Here is an 18,335-nt window from a genome sequence, read left to right as displayed (position 1 = left end):
GGGCACATCCTTTTTCCATTTTCCCTGGAAAAGAAAACTCAGCAGTCCAGGTTCCTGATGTCAGTTTGTAGGGCTCCCTTGGGTCTATCAGGGCAGCACAAGTTTGAGGTGGGGACAATTTCGGTGTGGGGTGCATCCTTCGATATAAGGATTCTTTGCAGTCAGGGCCAGGGGCCCCTGGGCACATCCTTTTTCCATTTTCCCTGGGAAACAAAACTCAGCAGTCCAGGTTCCTGATGTCAGTTTGTAGGGCTCCCTTGGGTCTATCAGGGCAGCACAAGTTTGAGGTGGGGACAACTTTGGTGTGGGGTCCATCCTTCGATATAAGGATTCTTTGCAGTCAGGCCCAGCCCAGGGCCGGGGGCCCCTTGGGCACATCCTTTTTCCATTTCCCCTGGGAAAGAAAACTCAGCAGTCCAGGTTCCTGATGTCAGTTTGTAGGGCTCCCTTGGGTCTATCAGTGCAGCACAAGTTTGAGGTGGGGACAACTTCGGTGTGGGGTCCATCCTTCGATATAAGGATTCTTTGCAGTGAGGTCCCAGCCCAGGGCCAGGGGCCCCTGGGCACATCCTTTTTCCATTTTCCCTGGGAAAGAAAACTCAGCAGTCCAGGTTCCTGATGTCAGTTTGTAGGGCTCCCTTGGGTCTATCAGGGCAGCACAAGTTTGAGGTGGGGACAACTTCGGTGTGGGGTCCATCCTTCGATATAAGGATTTTTTGCAGTCAGGGCCAGGGGCCCCTTGGGTACATCCTTTTTCCATTTTCCCTGGGAAAGAACACTCAGCAGTCCAGTTTCCTGATGTCAGTTTGTAGGGCTCCCTTGGGTCTATCAGGGCAGCACAAGTTTGAGGTGGGGACAACTTCGGTGTGGGGTCCATCCTTCGATATAAGGATTCCTTGCAGTCAGGGTCAGGGGCCCCTGGGCACATCCTTTTTCCATTTTCCCTGGGAAAGAAAACTCAGCAGTCCAGGTTCCTGATGTCAGTTTGTAGGGCTCCCTTGGGTCTATCAGGGCAGCACAAGTTTGAGGTGGGGACAACTTCGGTGTGGGGTCCATCCTTCGATATAAGGATTTTTTGCAGTCAGGGCCAGGGGCCCCTGGGCACATCCTTTTTCCATTTTCCCTGGGAAAGAAAACTCAGCAGTCCAGGTTCCTGATGTCAGTTGGTAGGGCTCCCTTGAGTGTATCAGGGCAGCACAAATTTGAGGTGGGGACAACTTTGGTGTGGGGTGCATCCTTCGATATAAGGATTCTTTGCAGTCAGGCCCAGGGGCCCCTGGGCACATCCTTTTTCCATTTTCCCTGGGAAAGAAAACTCAGCAGTCCAGGTTCCTGATGTCAGTTTGTAGGGCTCCCTTGGGTCTATCAGTGCAGCACAAGTTTGAGGTGGGGACAACTTCGGTGTGGGGTGCATCCTTCGATATAAGGATTCTTTGCAGTCAGGCCCAGCCTAGGGCCAGGGGCCCCTGGGCACATCCTTTTTCCATTTCCCCTGGGAAAGAAAACTCAGCAGTCCAGGTTCCTTGAGTCAGTTTGTAGGGCTCCCTTGGGTCTATCAGGGCAGCACAAGTTTGAGGTGGGGACAACTTCGGTGTGGGGTCCATCCTTCGATATAAGGATTTTTGGCAGTCAGGGCCAGGGGCCCCTGGGCACATCCTTTTTCCATTTCCACCGGGAAAGGAAACTCAGCAGTCCAGGTTCCTGATGTCAGTTTGTAGGGCTCCCTTGGGTCTATCAGTGCAGCACAAGTTTGAGGTGGGGACAACTTTGGTGTGGGGTCCATCCTTCGATATAAGGATTCTTTGCAGTGAGGTCCCAGCCCAGGGCCAGGGGCCCCTGGGCACATCCTTTTTCCATTTTCCCTGGGAAAGAAAACTCAGCAGTCCAGGTTCCTGATGTCAGTTTGTAGGGCTCCCTTGGGTGTATCAGGGCAGCACAAGTTTGAGGTGGGGACAACTTTGGTGTGGGGTCCATCCTTCGATATAAGGATTCTTTGCAGTCAGGGCCAGGGGCCCCTGGGCACATCCTTTTTCCATTTTCCCTGGGAAAGAAAACTCAGCAGTCCAGGTTCCTGTTGTCTGTTTGTAGGGCTCCCTTCGGTCTCTCATGGCAGCACAAGTTTGAGGTGGGGACAACTTCGGTGTGGGGTCCATCATTCGATATAAGGATTCTTTGCAGTCAGGGCCAGGGGCCCCTGGGCACATCCTTTTTCCATTTTCCCTGGGAAAGAAAACTCAGCAGTCCAGGTTCCTGATGTCAGTTTGTAGGGCTCCCTTGGGTCTATCAGGGCAGCACAAGTTTGAGGTGGGGACAACTTCGGTGTGGGGTCCATCCTTCGATATAAGGATTTTTTGCAGTCAGGGCCAGGGGCCCCTTGGGTACATCCTTTTTCCATTTTCCCTGGGAAAGAACACTCAGCAGTCCAGTTTCCTGATGTCAGTTTGTAGGGCTCCCTTGGGTCTATCAGGGCAGCACAAGTTTGAGGTGGGGACAACTTCGGTGTGGGGTCCATCCTTCGATATAAGGATTCCTTGCAGTCAGGGTCAGGGGCCCCTGGGCACATCCTTTTTCCATTTTCCCTGGGAAAGAAAACTCAGCAGTCCAGGTTCCTGATGTCAGTTTGTAGGGCTCCCTTGGGTCTATCAGGGCAGCACAAGTTTGAGGTGGGGACAACTTCGGTGTGGGGTCCATCCTTCGATATAAGGATTTTTTGCAGTCAGGGCCAGGGGCCCCTGGGCACATCCTTTTTCCATTTTCCCTGGGAAAGAAAACTCAGCAGTCCAGGTTCCTGATGTCAGTTGGTAGGGCTCCCTTGAGTGTATCAGGGCAGCACAAATTTGAGGTGGGGACAACTTTGGTGTGGGGTGCATCCTTCGATATAAGGATTCTTTGCAGTCAGGCCCAGGGGCCCCTGGGCACATCCTTTTTCCATTTTCCCTGGGAAAGAAAACTCAGCAGTCCAGGTTCCTGATGTCAGTTTGTAGGGCTCCCTTGGGTCTATCAGTGCAGCACAAGTTTGAGGTGGGGACAACTTCGGTGTGGGGTGCATCCTTCGATATAAGGATTCTTTGCAGTCAGGCCCAGCCTAGGGCCAGGGGCCCCTGGGCACATCCTTTTTCCATTTCCCCTGGGAAAGAAAACTCAGCAGTCCAGGTTCCTTGAGTCAGTTTGTAGGGCTCCCTTGGGTCTATCAGGGCAGCACAAGTTTGAGGTGGGGACAACTTCGGTGTGGGGTCCATCCTTCGATATAAGGATTTTTGGCAGTCAGGGCCAGGGGCCCCTGGGCACATCCTTTTTCCATTTCCACCGGGAAAGGAAACTCAGCAGTCCAGGTTCCTGATGTCAGTTTGTAGGGCTCCCTTGGGTCTATCAGTGCAGCACAAGTTTGAGGTGGGGACAACTTTGGTGTGGGGTCCATCCTTCGATATAAGGATTCTTTGCAGTGAGGTCCCAGCCCAGGGCCAGGGGCCCCTGGGCACATCCTTTTTCCATTTTCCCTGGGAAAGAAAACTCAGCAGTCCAGGTTCCTGATGTCAGTTTGTAGGGCTCCCTTGGGTGTATCAGGGCAGCACAAGTTTGAGGTGGGGACAACTTTGGTGTGGGGTCCATCCTTCGATATAAGGATTCTTTGCAGTCAGGGCCAGGGGCCCCTGGGCACATCCTTTTTCCATTTTCCCTGGGAAAGAAAACTCAGCAGTCCAGGTTCCTGATGTCAGTTTGTAGGGCTCCCTTGGGTCTATCAGGGCAGCACAAGTTTGAGGTGGGGACAACTTCGGTGTGGGGTGCATCCTTCGATATAAGGATTTTTTGCAGTCAGGGCCCAGCCCAGTGCCAGAGGCCCCTGGGCACATCCTTTTTCCATTTTCCCTGGGAAAGAAAACTCAGCAGTCCAGGTTCCTGATGTCAGTTTGTAGGGCTGCCTTGGGTCTCTCAGAGCAGCACAAGTTTGAGGTGGGGACAACTTCGGTGTGGGGTCCATCCTTGAATATAAGGATTCTTTGCAGTGAGGCACAAGCCCAGGGCCAGGGGCCCCTGGGCACATCCTTTTTCCATTTTCCCTGGGAAAATGAACACACAGCAGTCCAGGTTCCTGATGTCAGTTTGTAGGGCTCCCTTGGGTCTATCAGGGCAGCACAAGTTTGAGGTGGGGACAACTTTGGTCTCGGGTCCATCCTTCGATATAAGGATTCTTTGCAGTCAGGGCCTGGGGACCCCGGGTACAACCTTTAGCCATTTTCCCTGGGAAAGAAAACTCAGCAGTCCAGGTTCCTGATGTCAGTTTGTAGGGCTCCCTTGGGTCTATCAGGGCAGCACAAATTTGAGGTGGGGACAACTTCGATCTCGGGTCCATCCTTCGATATAAGAATTCTTTGCAGTCAGGGCCAGGGGCCCCTGGGCACATCCTTTTTCCATTTTCCCTGGGAAAGAAAACTCAGCAGTCCAGGTTCCTTGAGTCACTTTGTAGGGCTCCCTTGGGTCTATCAGGGCAGCACAAGTTTGAGGTGGGGACAACTTCGGTGTGGGGTCCATCCTTCGATATAAGGATTTTTTGCAGTCAGGGCCAGGGGCCCCTGGGCACATCCTTTTTCCATTTTCCCTGGGAAAGAAAACTCAGCAGTCCAGGTTCCTGATGTCAGTTTGTAGGGCTCCCTTGGGTCTATCAGGGCAGCACAAGTTTGAGGTGGGGACAACTTCGGTGTGGGGTCCATCCTTCGATATATGGATTCCTTGCAGTGAGGCACAAGGGCACACACTTTTTCCATTTTCCCTGGGAAAGAAAACTCAGCAGTCCAGGTTCCTGATGTCAGTTTGTAGGGCTCCCTTGGGTCTATCAGGGCAGCACAAGTTTGAGGTGGGGACAACTTCGGTGTGGGGTCCACCCTTCGATATATGGATTCTTTGCAGTGAGGTCCCAGACCAGGGCCAGGGGCCCCTGGGCACATCCTTTTTCCATTTTCCCTGGGAAAGAAAACTCAGCAGTCCAGGTTCCTGATGTCCGTTTGTAGGGCTCCCTTGGGTGTCTCAGGACAGCACAAGTTTGAGGTGGGGACAACTTCGGTGTGGGGTCCATCCTTCGATATAAGGATTCTTTGCAGTGAGGTCCCAGCCCAGGGCCGGGGGCCCCTTGGGCACATCCTTTTTCCATTTCCCCTGGGAAAGAAAACTCAGCAGTCCAGGTCCCTTGAGTCAGTTTGTAGGGCTCCCTTGGGTCTATCAGGGCAACACAAGTTTGAGGTGGGGACAACTTTGGTGTGGGGTCCATCCTTCGATATAAGGATTTTTTGCAGTCAGGGCCAGGGGCCCCTGGGCACATCCTTTTTCCATTTTCCCTGGGAAAGAAAACTCAGCAGTCCAGGTTCCTGATGTCAGTTTGTAGGGCTCCCTTGGGTCTATCAGTGCAGCACAAGTTTGAGGTGGGGACAACTTCGGTGTGGGCTCCATCCTTCGATATAAGGATTCTTTGCAGTCAGGGCCAGGGGCCCCTGGGCACATTCTTTTTCCATTTTCCCTGGGAAAGAAAACTCAGCAGTCCAGGTTCCTGATGTCAGTTTGTAGGGCTCCCTTCGGTCTCTCAGGGCAGCACAAGTTTGAGGTGGGGACAACTTCGGTGTGGGGTCCATCCTTCGATATAAGGATTCTTTGCAGAGAGGTCCCAGCCCAGGGCCAGGGGCCCCTGGGCACATCCTTTTTCCATTTTCCCTGGGAAAGAAAACTCAGCAGTCCAGGTTCCTGATGTCAGTTTGTAGGGCTCCCTTGGGTCTATCAGGGCAGCACAAGTTTGAGGTGGGGACAACTTTGGTCTCGGGTACATCCTTCGATATAAGGATTCTTTGCAGTCAGGGCCAGGGGCCCCTGGGCACAACCTTTTTCCATTTTCCCTGGGAAAGAAAACTCAGCAGTCCAGGTTCCTGATGTCAGTTGGTAGGGCTCCCTTGGGTCTATCAGGGCAGCACAAGTTTGAGGTGGGGACAACTTCGGTGTGGGGTCCATCCTTCGATATAAGGATTTTTTGAAGTCAGGGCCAGGGGCCCCTGGACACATCCTTTGGCCATTTTCCCTGGGAAAGAAAACTGAGCAGTCCAGGTTCCTGATGTCAGTTTGTAGGGCTCCCTTGGGTCTATCAGGGCAGCACAAGTTTGAGGTGGGGACAACTTCGGTGTGGGGTGCATCCATCGATATAAGAATTTTTTGCAGTGAGGTCCCTGCCCAGGGCCAGGGGCCCCTGGGCACATCCTTTTTCCATTTCCCCCGGGAAAGGAAACTCAGCAGTCCAGGTTCCTGATGTCAGTTTGTAGGGCTCCCTTGGGTCTATCAGGGCAGCACAAGTTTGAGGTGGGGACAACTTCGGTCTGGGCTCCATCCTTCGATATAAGAATTCTTTGCAGTCAGGGCCAGGGGCCCCTGGGCACATCCTTTTTCCATTTTCCCTGGGAAAGAAAACTCAGCAGTCCAGGTTCCTTGAGTCACTTTGTAGGGCTCCCTTGGGTCTATCAGTGCAGCACAAGTTTGAGGTGGGGACAACTTCGGTGTGGGGTCCACCCTTCGATATATGGATTCTTTGCAGTGAGGTCCCAGACCAGGGCCAGGGGCCCCTGGGCACATCCTTTTTCCATTTTCCCTGGGAAAGAAAACTCAGCAGTCCAGGTTCCTGATGTCAGTTTGTAGGGCTCCCTTGGGTCTATCAGGGCAGCACAAGTTTGAGGTGGGGACAACTTTGGTGTGGGGTCCATCCTTCGATATAAGGATTTTTTGCAGTCAGGGCCCAGCCCAGTGCCAGAGGCCCCTGGGCACATCCTTTTTCCATTTTCCCTGGAAAAGAAAACTCAGCAGTCCAGGTTCCTGATGTCAGTTTGTAGGGCTCCCTTGGGTCTATCAGGGCAGCACAAGTTTGAGGTGGGGACAATATTGGTGTGGGGTCCATCCTTCGATATAAGGATTCTTTGCAGTCAGGCCCAGCCCAGGGCCGGGGGCCCCTTGGGCACATCCTTTTTCCATTTCCCCTGGGAAAGAAAACTCAGCAGTCCAGGTTCCTGATGTCAGTTTGTAGGGCTCCCTTGGGTCTATGAGGGCAGCACAAGTTTGAGGTGGGGACAACTTTGGTGTGGGGTCCATCCTTCGATATAAGGATTTTTTGCAGTCAGGGCCAGGGGCCCCTGGGCACATCCTTTTTCCATTTTCCCTGGGAAAGAAAACTCAGCAGTCCAGGTTCCTGATGTCAGTTTGTAGGGCTCCCTTGGGTCTATCAGGCCAGCACAAGTTTGAGGTGGGGACAACTTCGGTGTGGGGTCCATCCTTCGATATAAGGATTCTTTGCAGTGAGGTCCCAGCCCAGGGCCAGGGGCCCCCGGGCACATCCTTTGGCAGTTTTCCCTGGGAAAGAAAACTCAGCAGTCCAGGTTCCTGATGTCAGTTTGTAGGGCTCCCTTGGGTCTATCAGGGCAGCACAAGTTTGAGGTGGGGACAACTTCGGTGTGGGGTCCATCCTTCGATATAAGGATTTTTTGCAGTCAGGGCCAGGGGCCCCTGGGCACATCCTTTTTCCATTTTCCCTGGGAAAGAAAACTCAGCAGTCCAGGTTCCTGATGTCAGTTGGTAGGGCTCCCTTGAGTGTATCAGGGCAGCACAAATTTGAGGTGGGGACAACTTCGGTGTGGGGTCCATCCTTCGATATAAGGATTCTTTGCAGTCAGGCCCAGGGGCCCCTGGGCACATCCTTTTTCCATTTTCCCTGGGAAAGAAAACTCAGCAGTCCAGGTTCCTGATGTCAGTTTGTAGGGCTCCCTTGGGTCTATCAGGGCAGCACAAGTTTGAGGTGGGGACAACTTCGGTGTGGGGTGCATCCTTCGATATAAGGATTCTTTGCAGTCAGGCCCAGCCTAGGGCCAGGGGCCCCTGGGCACATCCTTTTTCCATTTCCCCTGGGAAAGAAAACTCAGCAGTCCAGGTTCCTTGAGTCAGTTTGTAGGGCTCCCTTGGGTCTATCAGGGCAGCACAAGTTTGAGGTGGGGACAACTTCGGTGTGGGGTCCATCCTTCGATATAAGGATTTTTTGCAGTCAGGGCCCAGCCCAGTGCCAGAGGCCCCTGGGCACATCCTTTTTCCATTTTCCCTGGAAAAGAAAACTCAGCAGTCCAGGTTCCTGATGTCAGTTTGTAGGGCTCCCTTGGGTCTATCAGGGCAGCACAAGTTTGAGGTGGGGACAATTTCGGTGTGGGGTGCATCCTTCGATATAAGGATTCTTTGCAGTCAGGGCCAGGGGCCCCTGGGCACATCCTTTTTCCATTTTCCCTGGGAAACAAAACTCAGCAGTCCAGGTTCCTGATGTCAGTTTGTAGGGCTCCCTTGGGTCTATCAGGGCAGCACAAGTTTGAGGTGGGGACAACTTTGGTGTGGGGTCCATCCTTCGATATAAGGATTCTTTGCAGTCAGGCCCAGCCCAGGGCCGGGGGCCCCTTGGGCACATCCTTTTTCCATTTCCCCTGGGAAAGAAAACTCAGCAGTCCAGGTTCCTGATGTCAGTTTGTAGGGCTCCCTTGGGTCTATCAGTGCAGCACAAGTTTGAGGTGGGGACAACTTCGGTGTGGGGTCCATCCTTCGATATAAGGATTCTTTGCAGTGAGGTCCCAGCCCAGGGCCAGGGGCCCCTGGGCACATCCTTTTTCCATTTTCCCTGGGAAAGAAAACTCAGCAGTCCAGGTTCCTGTTGTCTTTTTGTAGGGCTCCCTTCGGTCTCTCATGGCAGCACAAGTTTGAGGTGGGGACAACTTCGGTGTGGGGTCCATCCTTCGATATAAGGATTCTTTGCAGTCAGGCCCAGCCCAGGGCCGGGGGCCCCTTGGGCACATCCTTTTTCCATTTCCCCTGGGAAAGAAAACTCAGCAGTCCAGGTTCCTGATGTCAGTTTGTAGGGCTCCCTTGGGTCTATCAGGGCAGCACAAGTTTGAGGGGGGACAACTTCGGTCTGGGCTCCATCCTTCGATATAAGGATTTTTTGCAGTCAGGGCCAGGGGCCCCTGGGCACATCCTTTTTCCATTTTCCCTGGAAAAGAAAACTCAGCAGTCCAGGTTCCTGATGTCAGTTTGTAGGGCTCCCTTGGGTCTATCAGGGCAGCACAAGTTTGAGGTGGGGACAACTTTGGTGTGGGGTCCATCCTTCGATATAAGGATTCTTTGCAGTGAGGCCCCAGCCCAGGGCCAGGGGTCCCTGGGCACATCCTATTTCCATTTTCCCTGGGAAAGAAAACTCAGCAGTCCAGGTTCCTGATGTCAGTTGGTAGGGCTCCCTTGGGTGTATCAGGGCAGCAAAATTTGAGGTGGGGACAACTTTGGTGTGGGGTCCATCCTTCGATATAAGGATTTTTTGCAGTCAGGGCCCAGCCCAGTGCCAGAGGCCCCTGGACACATCCTTTTTCCATTTTCCCTGATAAAGAAAACTCAGCAGTCCAGGTTCCTGATGTCAGTTTGTAGGGCTCCCTTGGGTCTATCAGGGCAGCACAAGTTTGAGGTGGGGACAATTTTGGTGTGGGGTCCATCCTTCGATATAAGGATTTTTTGCAGTCAGGGCCAGGGGCCCCTGGGCACATCCTTTTTCCATTTTCCCTGGGAAAGAAAACTCAGCAGTCCAGGTTCCTGATGTCAGTTTGTAGGGCTCCCTTGGGTCTATCAGGGCAGCACAAGTTTGAGGTGGGGACAACTTCGGTGTGGGGTGCATCCTTCGATATAAGGATCTTTTGCAGTCAGGGCCAGGGGACCCCGGGCACAACCTTTGGCCATTTTCCCTGGGAAAGAAAACTCAGCAGTCCAGGTTCCTGATGTCAGTTTGTAGGGCTCCCTTGGGTCTATCAGGGCAGCACAACTTTGAGGTGGTGACAACTTCGGTGTGGGGTCCATCCTTCGATATAAGGATTCTTTGCAGTGAGGTCCCAGCCCAGGGCCAGGGGTCCCTGGGCACATCCTTTTTCCATTTTCCCTGGGAAAGAAAACTCAGCAGTCCAGGTTCCTGATGTCAGTTTGTAGGGCTCCCTTGGGTCTATCAGTGCAGCACAAGTTTGAGGTGGGGACAACTTCGGTGTGGGGTCCATCCTTCGATATATGGAATCTTTGCAGTCAGGGCCAGGGGTCCCTGGGCACATCCTATGTCCATTTTCCCTGGGAAAGAAAACTCAGCAGTCCAGGTTCCTGATGTCGGTTGGCAGGGCTCCCTTGGGTGTATCAGGGCAGCACAAATTTGAGGTGGGGACAATTTTGGTGTGGGGTCCATCCTTCGATATAAGGATTTTTTGCAGTCAGGGCCCAGCCCAGTGCCAGAGGCCCCTGGGCACATCCTTTTTCCATTTTCCCTGGGAAAGAAAACTCAGCAGTCCAGGTTCCTGATGTCAGTTTGTAGGGCTCCCTTGGGTCTCTCAGGGCAGCACAAGTTTGAGGTGGGGACAACTTCGGTGTGGGGTCCATCCTTCGATATAAGGATTCTTTGCAGTCAGGGCCAGGGGCCCCTGGGCACATCCTTTTTACATTTCCCTCGGGAAAGAAAACTCAGCAGTCCAGGTTCCTGATGTCAGTTTGTAGGGCTCCCTTGGGTCTATCAGGGCAGCACAAATTTGAGGTGGGGACAACTTCGATCTCGGGTCCATCCTTCGATATAAGAATTCTTTGCAGTCAGGGCCAGGGGCCCCTGGGCACATCCTTTTTCCATTTTCCCTGGGAAAGAAAACTCAGCAGTCCAGGTTCCTTGAGTCACTTTGTAGGGCTCCCTTGGGTCTATCAGTGCAGCACAAGTTTGAGGTGGGGACAACTTCGGTGTGGGGTCCACCCTTCGATATATGGATTCTTTGCAGTGAGGTCCCAGACCAGGGCCAGGGGCCCCTGGGCACATCCTTTTTGCATTTTCCCTGGGAAAGAAAACTCAGCAGTCCAGGTTCCTGATGTCAGTTTGTAGGGCTCCCTTGGGTCTATCAGGGCAGCACAAGTTTGAGGTGGGGACAACTTTGGTGTGGGGTCCATCCTTCGATATAAGGATTTTTTGCAGTCAGGGCCCAGCCCAGTGCCAGAGGCCCCTGGGCACATCCTTTTTCCATTTTCCCTGGAAAAGAAAACTCAGCAGTCCAGGTTCCTGATGTCAGTTTGTAGGGCTCCCTTGGGTCTATCAGGGCAGCACAAGTTTGAGGTGGGGACAATTTCGGTGTGGGGTGCATCCTTCGATATAAGGATTCTTTGCAGTCAGGGCCAGGGGCCCCTGGGCACATCCTTTTTCCATTTTCCCTGGGAAAGAAAACTCAGCAGTCCAGGTTCCTGATGTCAGTTTGTAGGGCTCCCTTGGGTCTATCAGGGCAGCACAAGTTTGAGGTGGGGACAACTTTGGTGTGGGGTCCATCCTTCGATATAAGGATTCTTTGCAGTCAGGCCCAGCCCAGGGCCGGGGGCCCCTTGGGCACATCCTTTTTCCATTTCCCCTGGGAAAGAAAACTCAGCAGTCCAGGTTCCTGATGTCAGTTTGTAGGGCTCCCTTGGGTCTATCAGTGCAGCACAAGTTTGAGGTGGGGACAACTTCGGTGTGGGGTCCATCCTTCGATATAAGGATTCTTTGCAGTGAGGTCCCAGCCCAGGGCCAGGGGCCCCTGGGCACATCCTTTTTCCATTTTCCCTGGGAAAGAAAACTCAGCAGTCCAGGTTCCTGTTGTCTGTTTGTAGGGCTCCCTTCGGTCTCTCATGGCAGCACAAGTTTGAGGTGGGGACAACTTCGGTGTGGGGTCCATCCTTCGATATAAGGATTCTTTGCAGTCAGGGCCAGGGGCCCCTGGGCACATCCTTTTTCCATTTTCCCTGGGAAAGAAAACTCAGCAGTCCAGGTTCCTGATGTCAGTTTGTAGGGCTCCCTTGGGTCTATCAGGGCAGCACAAGTTTGAGGTGGGGACAACTTCGGTGTGGGGTCCATCCTTCGATATAAGGATTTTTTGCAGTCAGGGCCAGGGGCCCCTTGGGTACATCCTTTTTCCATTTTCCCTGGGAAAGAACACTCAGCAGTCCAGTTTCCTGATGTCAGTTTGTAGGGCTCCCTTGGGTCTATCAGGGCAGCACAAGTTTGAGGTGGGGACAACTTCGGTGTGGGGTCCATCCTTCGATATAAGGATTCCTTGCAGTCAGGGTCAGGGGCCCCTGGGCACATCCTTTTTCCATTTTCCCTGGGAAAGAAAACTCAGCAGTCCAGGTTCCTGATGTCAGTTTGTAGGGCTCCCTTGGGTCTATCAGGGCAGCACAAGTTTGAGGTGGGGACAACTTCGGTGTGGGGTCCATCCTTCGATATAAGGATTTTTTGCAGTCAGGGCCAGGGGCCCCTGGGCACATCCTTTTTCCATTTTCCCTGGGAAAGAAAACTCAGCAGTCCAGGTTCCTGATGTCAGTTGGTAGGGCTCCCTTGAGTGTATCAGGGCAGCACAAATTTGAGGTGGGGACAACTTTGGTGTGGGGTGCATCCTTCGATATAAGGATTCTTTGCAGTCAGGCCCAGGGGCCCCTGGGCACATCCTTTTTCCATTTTCCCTGGGAAAGAAAACTCAGCAGTCCAGGTTCCTGATGTCAGTTTGTAGGGCTCCCTTGGGTCTATCAGTGCAGCACAAGTTTGAGGTGGGGACAACTTCGGTGTGGGGTGCATCCTTCGATATAAGGATTCTTTGCAGTCAGGCCCAGCCTAGGGCCAGGGGCCCCTGGGCACATCCTTTTTCCATTTCCCCTGGGAAAGAAAACTCAGCAGTCCAGGTTCCTTGAGTCAGTTTGTAGGGCTCCCTTGGGTCTATCAGGGCAGCACAAGTTTGAGGTGGGGACAACTTCGGTGTGGGGTCCATCCTTCGATATAAGGATTTTTGGCAGTCAGGGCCAGGGGCCCCTGGGCACATCCTTTTTCCATTTCCACCGGGAAAGGAAACTCAGCAGTCCAGGTTCCTGATGTCAGTTTGTAGGGCTCCCTTGGGTCTATCAGTGCAGCACAAGTTTGAGGTGGGGACAACTTTGGTGTGGGGTCCATCCTTCGATATAAGGATTCTTTGCAGTGAGGTCCCAGCCCAGGGCCAGGGGCCCCTGGGCACATCCTTTTTCCATTTTCCCTGGGAAAGAAAACTCAGCAGTCCAGGTTCCTGATGTCAGTTTGTAGGGCTCCCTTGGGTGTATCAGGGCAGCACAAGTTTGAGGTGGGGACAACTTTGGTGTGGGGTCCATCCTTCGATATAAGGATTCTTTGCAGTCAGGGCCAGGGGCCCCTGGGCACATCCTTTTTCCATTTTCCCTGGGAAAGAAAACTCAGCAGTCCAGGTTCCTGTTGTCTGTTTGTAGGGCTCCCTTCGGTCTCTCATGGCAGCACAAGTTTGAGGTGGGGACAACTTCGGTGTGGGGTCCATCCTTCGATATAAGGATTCTTTGCAGTCAGGGCCAGGGGCCCCTGGGCACATCCTTTTTCCATTTTCCCTGGGAAAGAAAACTCAGCAGTCCAGGTTCCTGATGTCAGTTTGTAGGGCTCCCTTGGGTCTATCAGGGCAGCACAAGTTTGAGGTGGGGACAACTTCGGTGTGGGGTCCATCCTTCGATATAAGGATTTTTTGCAGTCAGGGCCAGGGGCCCCTTGGGTACATCCTTTTTCCATTTTCCCTGGGAAAGAACACTCAGCAGTCCAGTTTCCTGATGTCAGTTTGTAGGGCTCCCTTGGGTCTATCAGGGCAGCACAAGTTTGAGGTGGGGACAACTTCGGTGTGGGGTCCATCCTTCGATATAAGGATTCCTTGCAGTCAGGGTCAGGGGCCCCTGGGCACATCCTTTTTCCATTTTCCCTGGGAAAGAAAACTCAGCAGTCCAGGTTCCTGATGTCAGTTTGTAGGGCTCCCTTGGGTCTATCAGGGCAGCACAAGTTTGAGGTGGGGACAACTTCGGTGTGGGGTCCATCCTTCGATATAAGGATTTTTTGCAGTCAGGGCCAGGGGCCCCTGGGCACATCCTTTTTCCATTTTCCCTGGGAAAGAAAACTCAGCAGTCCAGGTTCCTGATGTCAGTTGGTAGGGCTCCCTTGAGTGTATCAGGGCAGCACAAATTTGAGGTGGGGACAACTTTGGTGTGGGGTGCATCCTTCGATATAAGGATTCTTTGCAGTCAGGCCCAGGGGCCCCTGGGCACATCCTTTTTCCATTTTCCCTGGGAAAGAAAACTCAGCAGTCCAGGTTCCTGATGTCAGTTTGTAGGGCTCCCTTGGGTCTATCAGTGCAGCACAAGTTTGAGGTGGGGACAACTTCGGTGTGGGGTGCATCCTTCGATATAAGGATTCTTTGCAGTCAGGCCCAGCCTAGGGCCAGGGGCCCCTGGGCACATCCTTTTTCCATTTCCCCTGGGAAAGAAAACTCAGCAGTCCAGGTTCCTTGAGTCAGTTTGTAGGGCTCCCTTGGGTCTATCAGGGCAGCACAAGTTTGAGGTGGGGACAACTTCGGTGTGGGGTCCATCCTTCGATATAAGGATTTTTGGCAGTCAGGGCCAGGGGCCCCTGGGCACATCCTTTTTCCATTTCCACCGGGAAAGGAAACTCAGCAGTCCAGGTTCCTGATGTCAGTTTGTAGGGCTCCCTTGGGTCTATCAGTGCAGCACAAGTTTGAGGTGGGGACAACTTTGGTGTGGGGTCCATCCTTCGATATAAGGATTCTTTGCAGTGAGGTCCCAGCCCAGGGCCAGGGGCCCCTGGGCACATCCTTTTTCCATTTTCCCTGGGAAAGAAAACTCAGCAGTCCAGGTTCCTGATGTCAGTTTGTAGGGCTCCCTTGGGTGTATCAGGGCAGCACAAGTTTGAGGTGGGGACAACTTTGGTGTGGGGTCCATCCTTCGATATAAGGATTCTTTGCAGTCAGGGCCAGGGGCCCCTGGGCACATCCTTTTTCCATTTTCCCTGGGAAAGAAAACTCAGCAGTCCAGGTTCCTGATGTCAGTTTGTAGGGCTCCCTTGGGTCTATCAGGGCAGCACAAGTTTGAGGTGGGGACAACTTCGGTGTGGGGTGCATCCTTCGATATAAGGATTTTTTGCAGTCAGGGCCCAGCCCAGTGCCAGAGGCCCCTGGGCACATCCTTTTTCCATTTTCCCTGGGAAAGAAAACTCAGCAGTCCAGGTTCCTGATGTCAGTTTGTAGGGCTGCCTTGGGTCTCTCAGAGCAGCACAAGTTTGAGGTGGGGACAACTTCGGTGTGGGGTCCATCCTTGAATATAAGGATTCTTTGCAGTGAGGCACAAGCCCAGGGCCAGGGGCCCCTGGGCACATCCTTTTTCCATTTTCCCTGGGAAAATGAACACACAGCAGTCCAGGTTCCTGATGTCAGTTTGTAGGGCTCCCTTGGGTCTATCAGGGCAGCACAAGTTTGAGGTGGGGACAACTTTGGTCTCGGGTCCATCCTTCGATATAAGGATTCTTTGCAGTCAGGGCCTGGGGACCCCGGGTACAACCTTTAGCCATTTTCCCTGGGAAAGAAAACTCAGCAGTCCAGGTTCCTGATGTCAGTTTGTAGGGCTCCCTTGGGTCTATCAGGGCAGCACAAATTTGAGGTGGGGACAACTTCGATCTCGGGTCCATCCTTCGATATAAGAATTCTTTGCAGTCAGGGCCAGGGGCCCCTGGGCACATCCTTTTTCCATTTTCCCTGGGAAAGAAAACTCAGCAGTCCAGGTTCCTTGAGTCACTTTGTAGGGCTCCCTTGGGTCTATCAGGGCAGCACAAGTTTGAGGTGGGGACAACTTCGGTGTGGGGTCCATCCTTCGATATAAGGATTTTTTGCAGTCAGGGCCAGGGGCCCCTGGGCACATCCTTTTTCCATTTTCCCTGGGAAAGAAAACTCAGCAGTCCAGGTTCCTGATGTCAGTTTGTAGGGCTCCCTTGGGTCTATCAGGGCAGCACAAGTTTGAGGTGGGGACAACTTCGGTGTGGGGTCCATCCTTCGATATATGGATTCCTTGCAGTGAGGCACAAGGGCACACACTTTTTCCATTTTCCCTGGGAAAGAAAACTCAGCAGTCCAGGTTCCTGATGTCAGTTTGTAGGGCTCCCTTGGGTCTATCAGGGCAGCACAAGTTTGAGGTGGGGACAACTTCGGTGTGGGGTCCACCCTTCGATATATGGATTCTTTGCAGTGAGGTCCCAGACCAGGGCCAGGGGCCCCTGGGCACATCCTTTTTCCATTTTCCCTGGGAAAGAAAACTCAGCAGTCCAGGTTCCTGATGTCCGTTTGTAGGGCTCCCTTGGGTGTCTCAGGACAGCACAAGTTTGAGGTGGGGACAACTTCGGTGTGGGGTCCATCCTTCGATATAAGGATTCTTTGCAGTGAGGTCCCAGCCCAGGGCCGGGGGCCCCTTGGGCACATCCTTTTTCCATTTCCCCTGGGAAAGAAAACTCAGCAGTCCAGGTCCCTTGAGTCAGTTTGTAGGGCTCCCTTGGGTCTATCAGGGCAACACAAGTTTGAGGTGGGGACAACTTTGGTGTGGGGTCCATCCTTCGATATAAGGATTTTTTGCAGTCAGGGCCAGGGGCCCCTGGGCACATCCTTTTTCCATTTTCCCTGGGAAAGAAAACTCAGCAGTCCAGGTTCCTGATGTCAGTTTGTAGGGCTCCCTTGGGTCTATCAGTGCAGCACAAGTTTGAGGTGGGGACAACTTCGGTGTGGGCTCCATCCTTCGATATAAGGATTCTTTGCAGTCAGGGCCAGGGGCCCCTGGGCACATTCTTTTTCCATTTTCCCTGGGAAAGAAAACTCAGCAGTCCAGGTTCCTGATGTCAGTTTGTAGGGCTCCCTTCGGTCTCTCAGGGCAGCACAAGTTTGAGGTGGGGACAACTTCGGTGTGGGGTCCATCCTTCGATATATGGAATCTTTGCAGTCAGGGCCAGGGGTCCCTGGGCACATCCTATGTCCATTTTCCCTGGGAAAGAAAACTCAGCAGTCCAGGTTCCTGATGTCGGTTGGCAGGGCTCCCTTGGGTGTATCAGGGCAGCACAAATTTGAGGTGGGGACAATTTTGGTGTGGGGTCCATCCTTCGATATAAGGATTTTTTGCAGTCAGGGCCCAGCCCAGTGCCAGAGGCCCCTGGGCACATCCTTTTTCCATTTTCCCTGGGAAAGAAAACTCAGCAGTCCAGGTTCCTGATGTCAGTTTGTAGGGCTCCCTTGGGTCTCTCAGGGCAGCACAAGTTTGAGGTGGGGACAACTTCGGTGTGGGGTCCATCCTTCGATATAAGGATTCTTTGCAGTCAGGGCCAGGGGCCCCTGGGCACATCCTTTTTACATTTCCCTCGGGAAAGAAAACTCAGCAGTCCAGGTTCCTGATGTCAGTTTGTAGGGCTCCCTTGGGTCTATCAGGGCAGCACAAATTTGAGGTGGGGACAACTTCGATCTCGGGTCCATCCTTCGATATAAGAATTCTTTGCAGTCAGGGCCAGGGGCCCCTGGGCACATCCTTTTTCCATTTTCCCTGGGAAAGAAAACTCAGCAGTCCAGGTTCCTTGAGTCACTTTGTAGGGCTCCCTTGGGTCTATCAGTGCAGCACAAGTTTGAGGTGGGGACAACTTCGGTGTGGGGTCCACCCTTCGATATATGGATTCTTTGCAGTGAGGTCCCAGACCAGGGCCAGGGGCCCCTGGGCACATCCTTTTTGCATTTTCCCTGGGAAAGAAAACTCAGCAGTCCAGGTTCCTGATGTCAGTTTGTAGGGCTCCCTTGGGTCTATCAGGGCAGCACAAGTTTGAGGTGGGGACAACTTTGGTGTGGGGTCCATCCTTCGATATAAGGATTTTTTGCAGTCAGGGCCCAGCCCAGTGCCAGAGGCCCCTGGGCACATCCTTTTTCCATTTTCCCTGGAAAAGAAAACTCAGCAGTCCAGGTTCCTGATGTCAGTTTGTAGGGCTCCCTTGGGTCTATCAGGGCAGCACAAGTTTGAGGTGGGGACAATTTCGGTGTGGGGTGCATCCTTCGATATAAGGATTCTTTGCAGTCAGGGCCAGGGGCCCCTGGGCACATCCTTTTTCCATTTTCCCTGGGAAACAAAACTCAGCAGTCCAGGTTCCTGATGTCAGTTTGTAGGGCTCCCTTGGGTCTATCAGGGCAGCACAAGTTTGAGGTGGGGACAACTTTGGTGTGGGGTCCATCCTTCGATATAAGGATTCTTTGCAGTCAGGCCCAGCCCAGGGCCGGGGGCCCCTTGGGCACATCCTTTTTCCATTTCCCCTGGGAAAGAAAACTCAGCAGTCCAGGTTCCTGATGTCAGTTTGTAGGGCTCCCTTGGGTCTATCAGTGCAGCACAAGTTTGAGGTGGGGACAACTTCGGTGTGGGGTCCA

The sequence above is a fragment of the Lonchura striata genome, chromosome 33 (genome assembly GCF_046129695.1).
Source record: "Lonchura striata isolate bLonStr1 chromosome 33, bLonStr1.mat, whole genome shotgun sequence".
NCBI classification, from domain to species: Eukaryota; Metazoa; Chordata; class Aves; order Passeriformes; family Estrildidae; genus Lonchura; species Lonchura striata.
The sequence above is the reverse complement of the archived record's forward strand: the minus strand, read 5'-3'. Positions refer to the sequence as shown.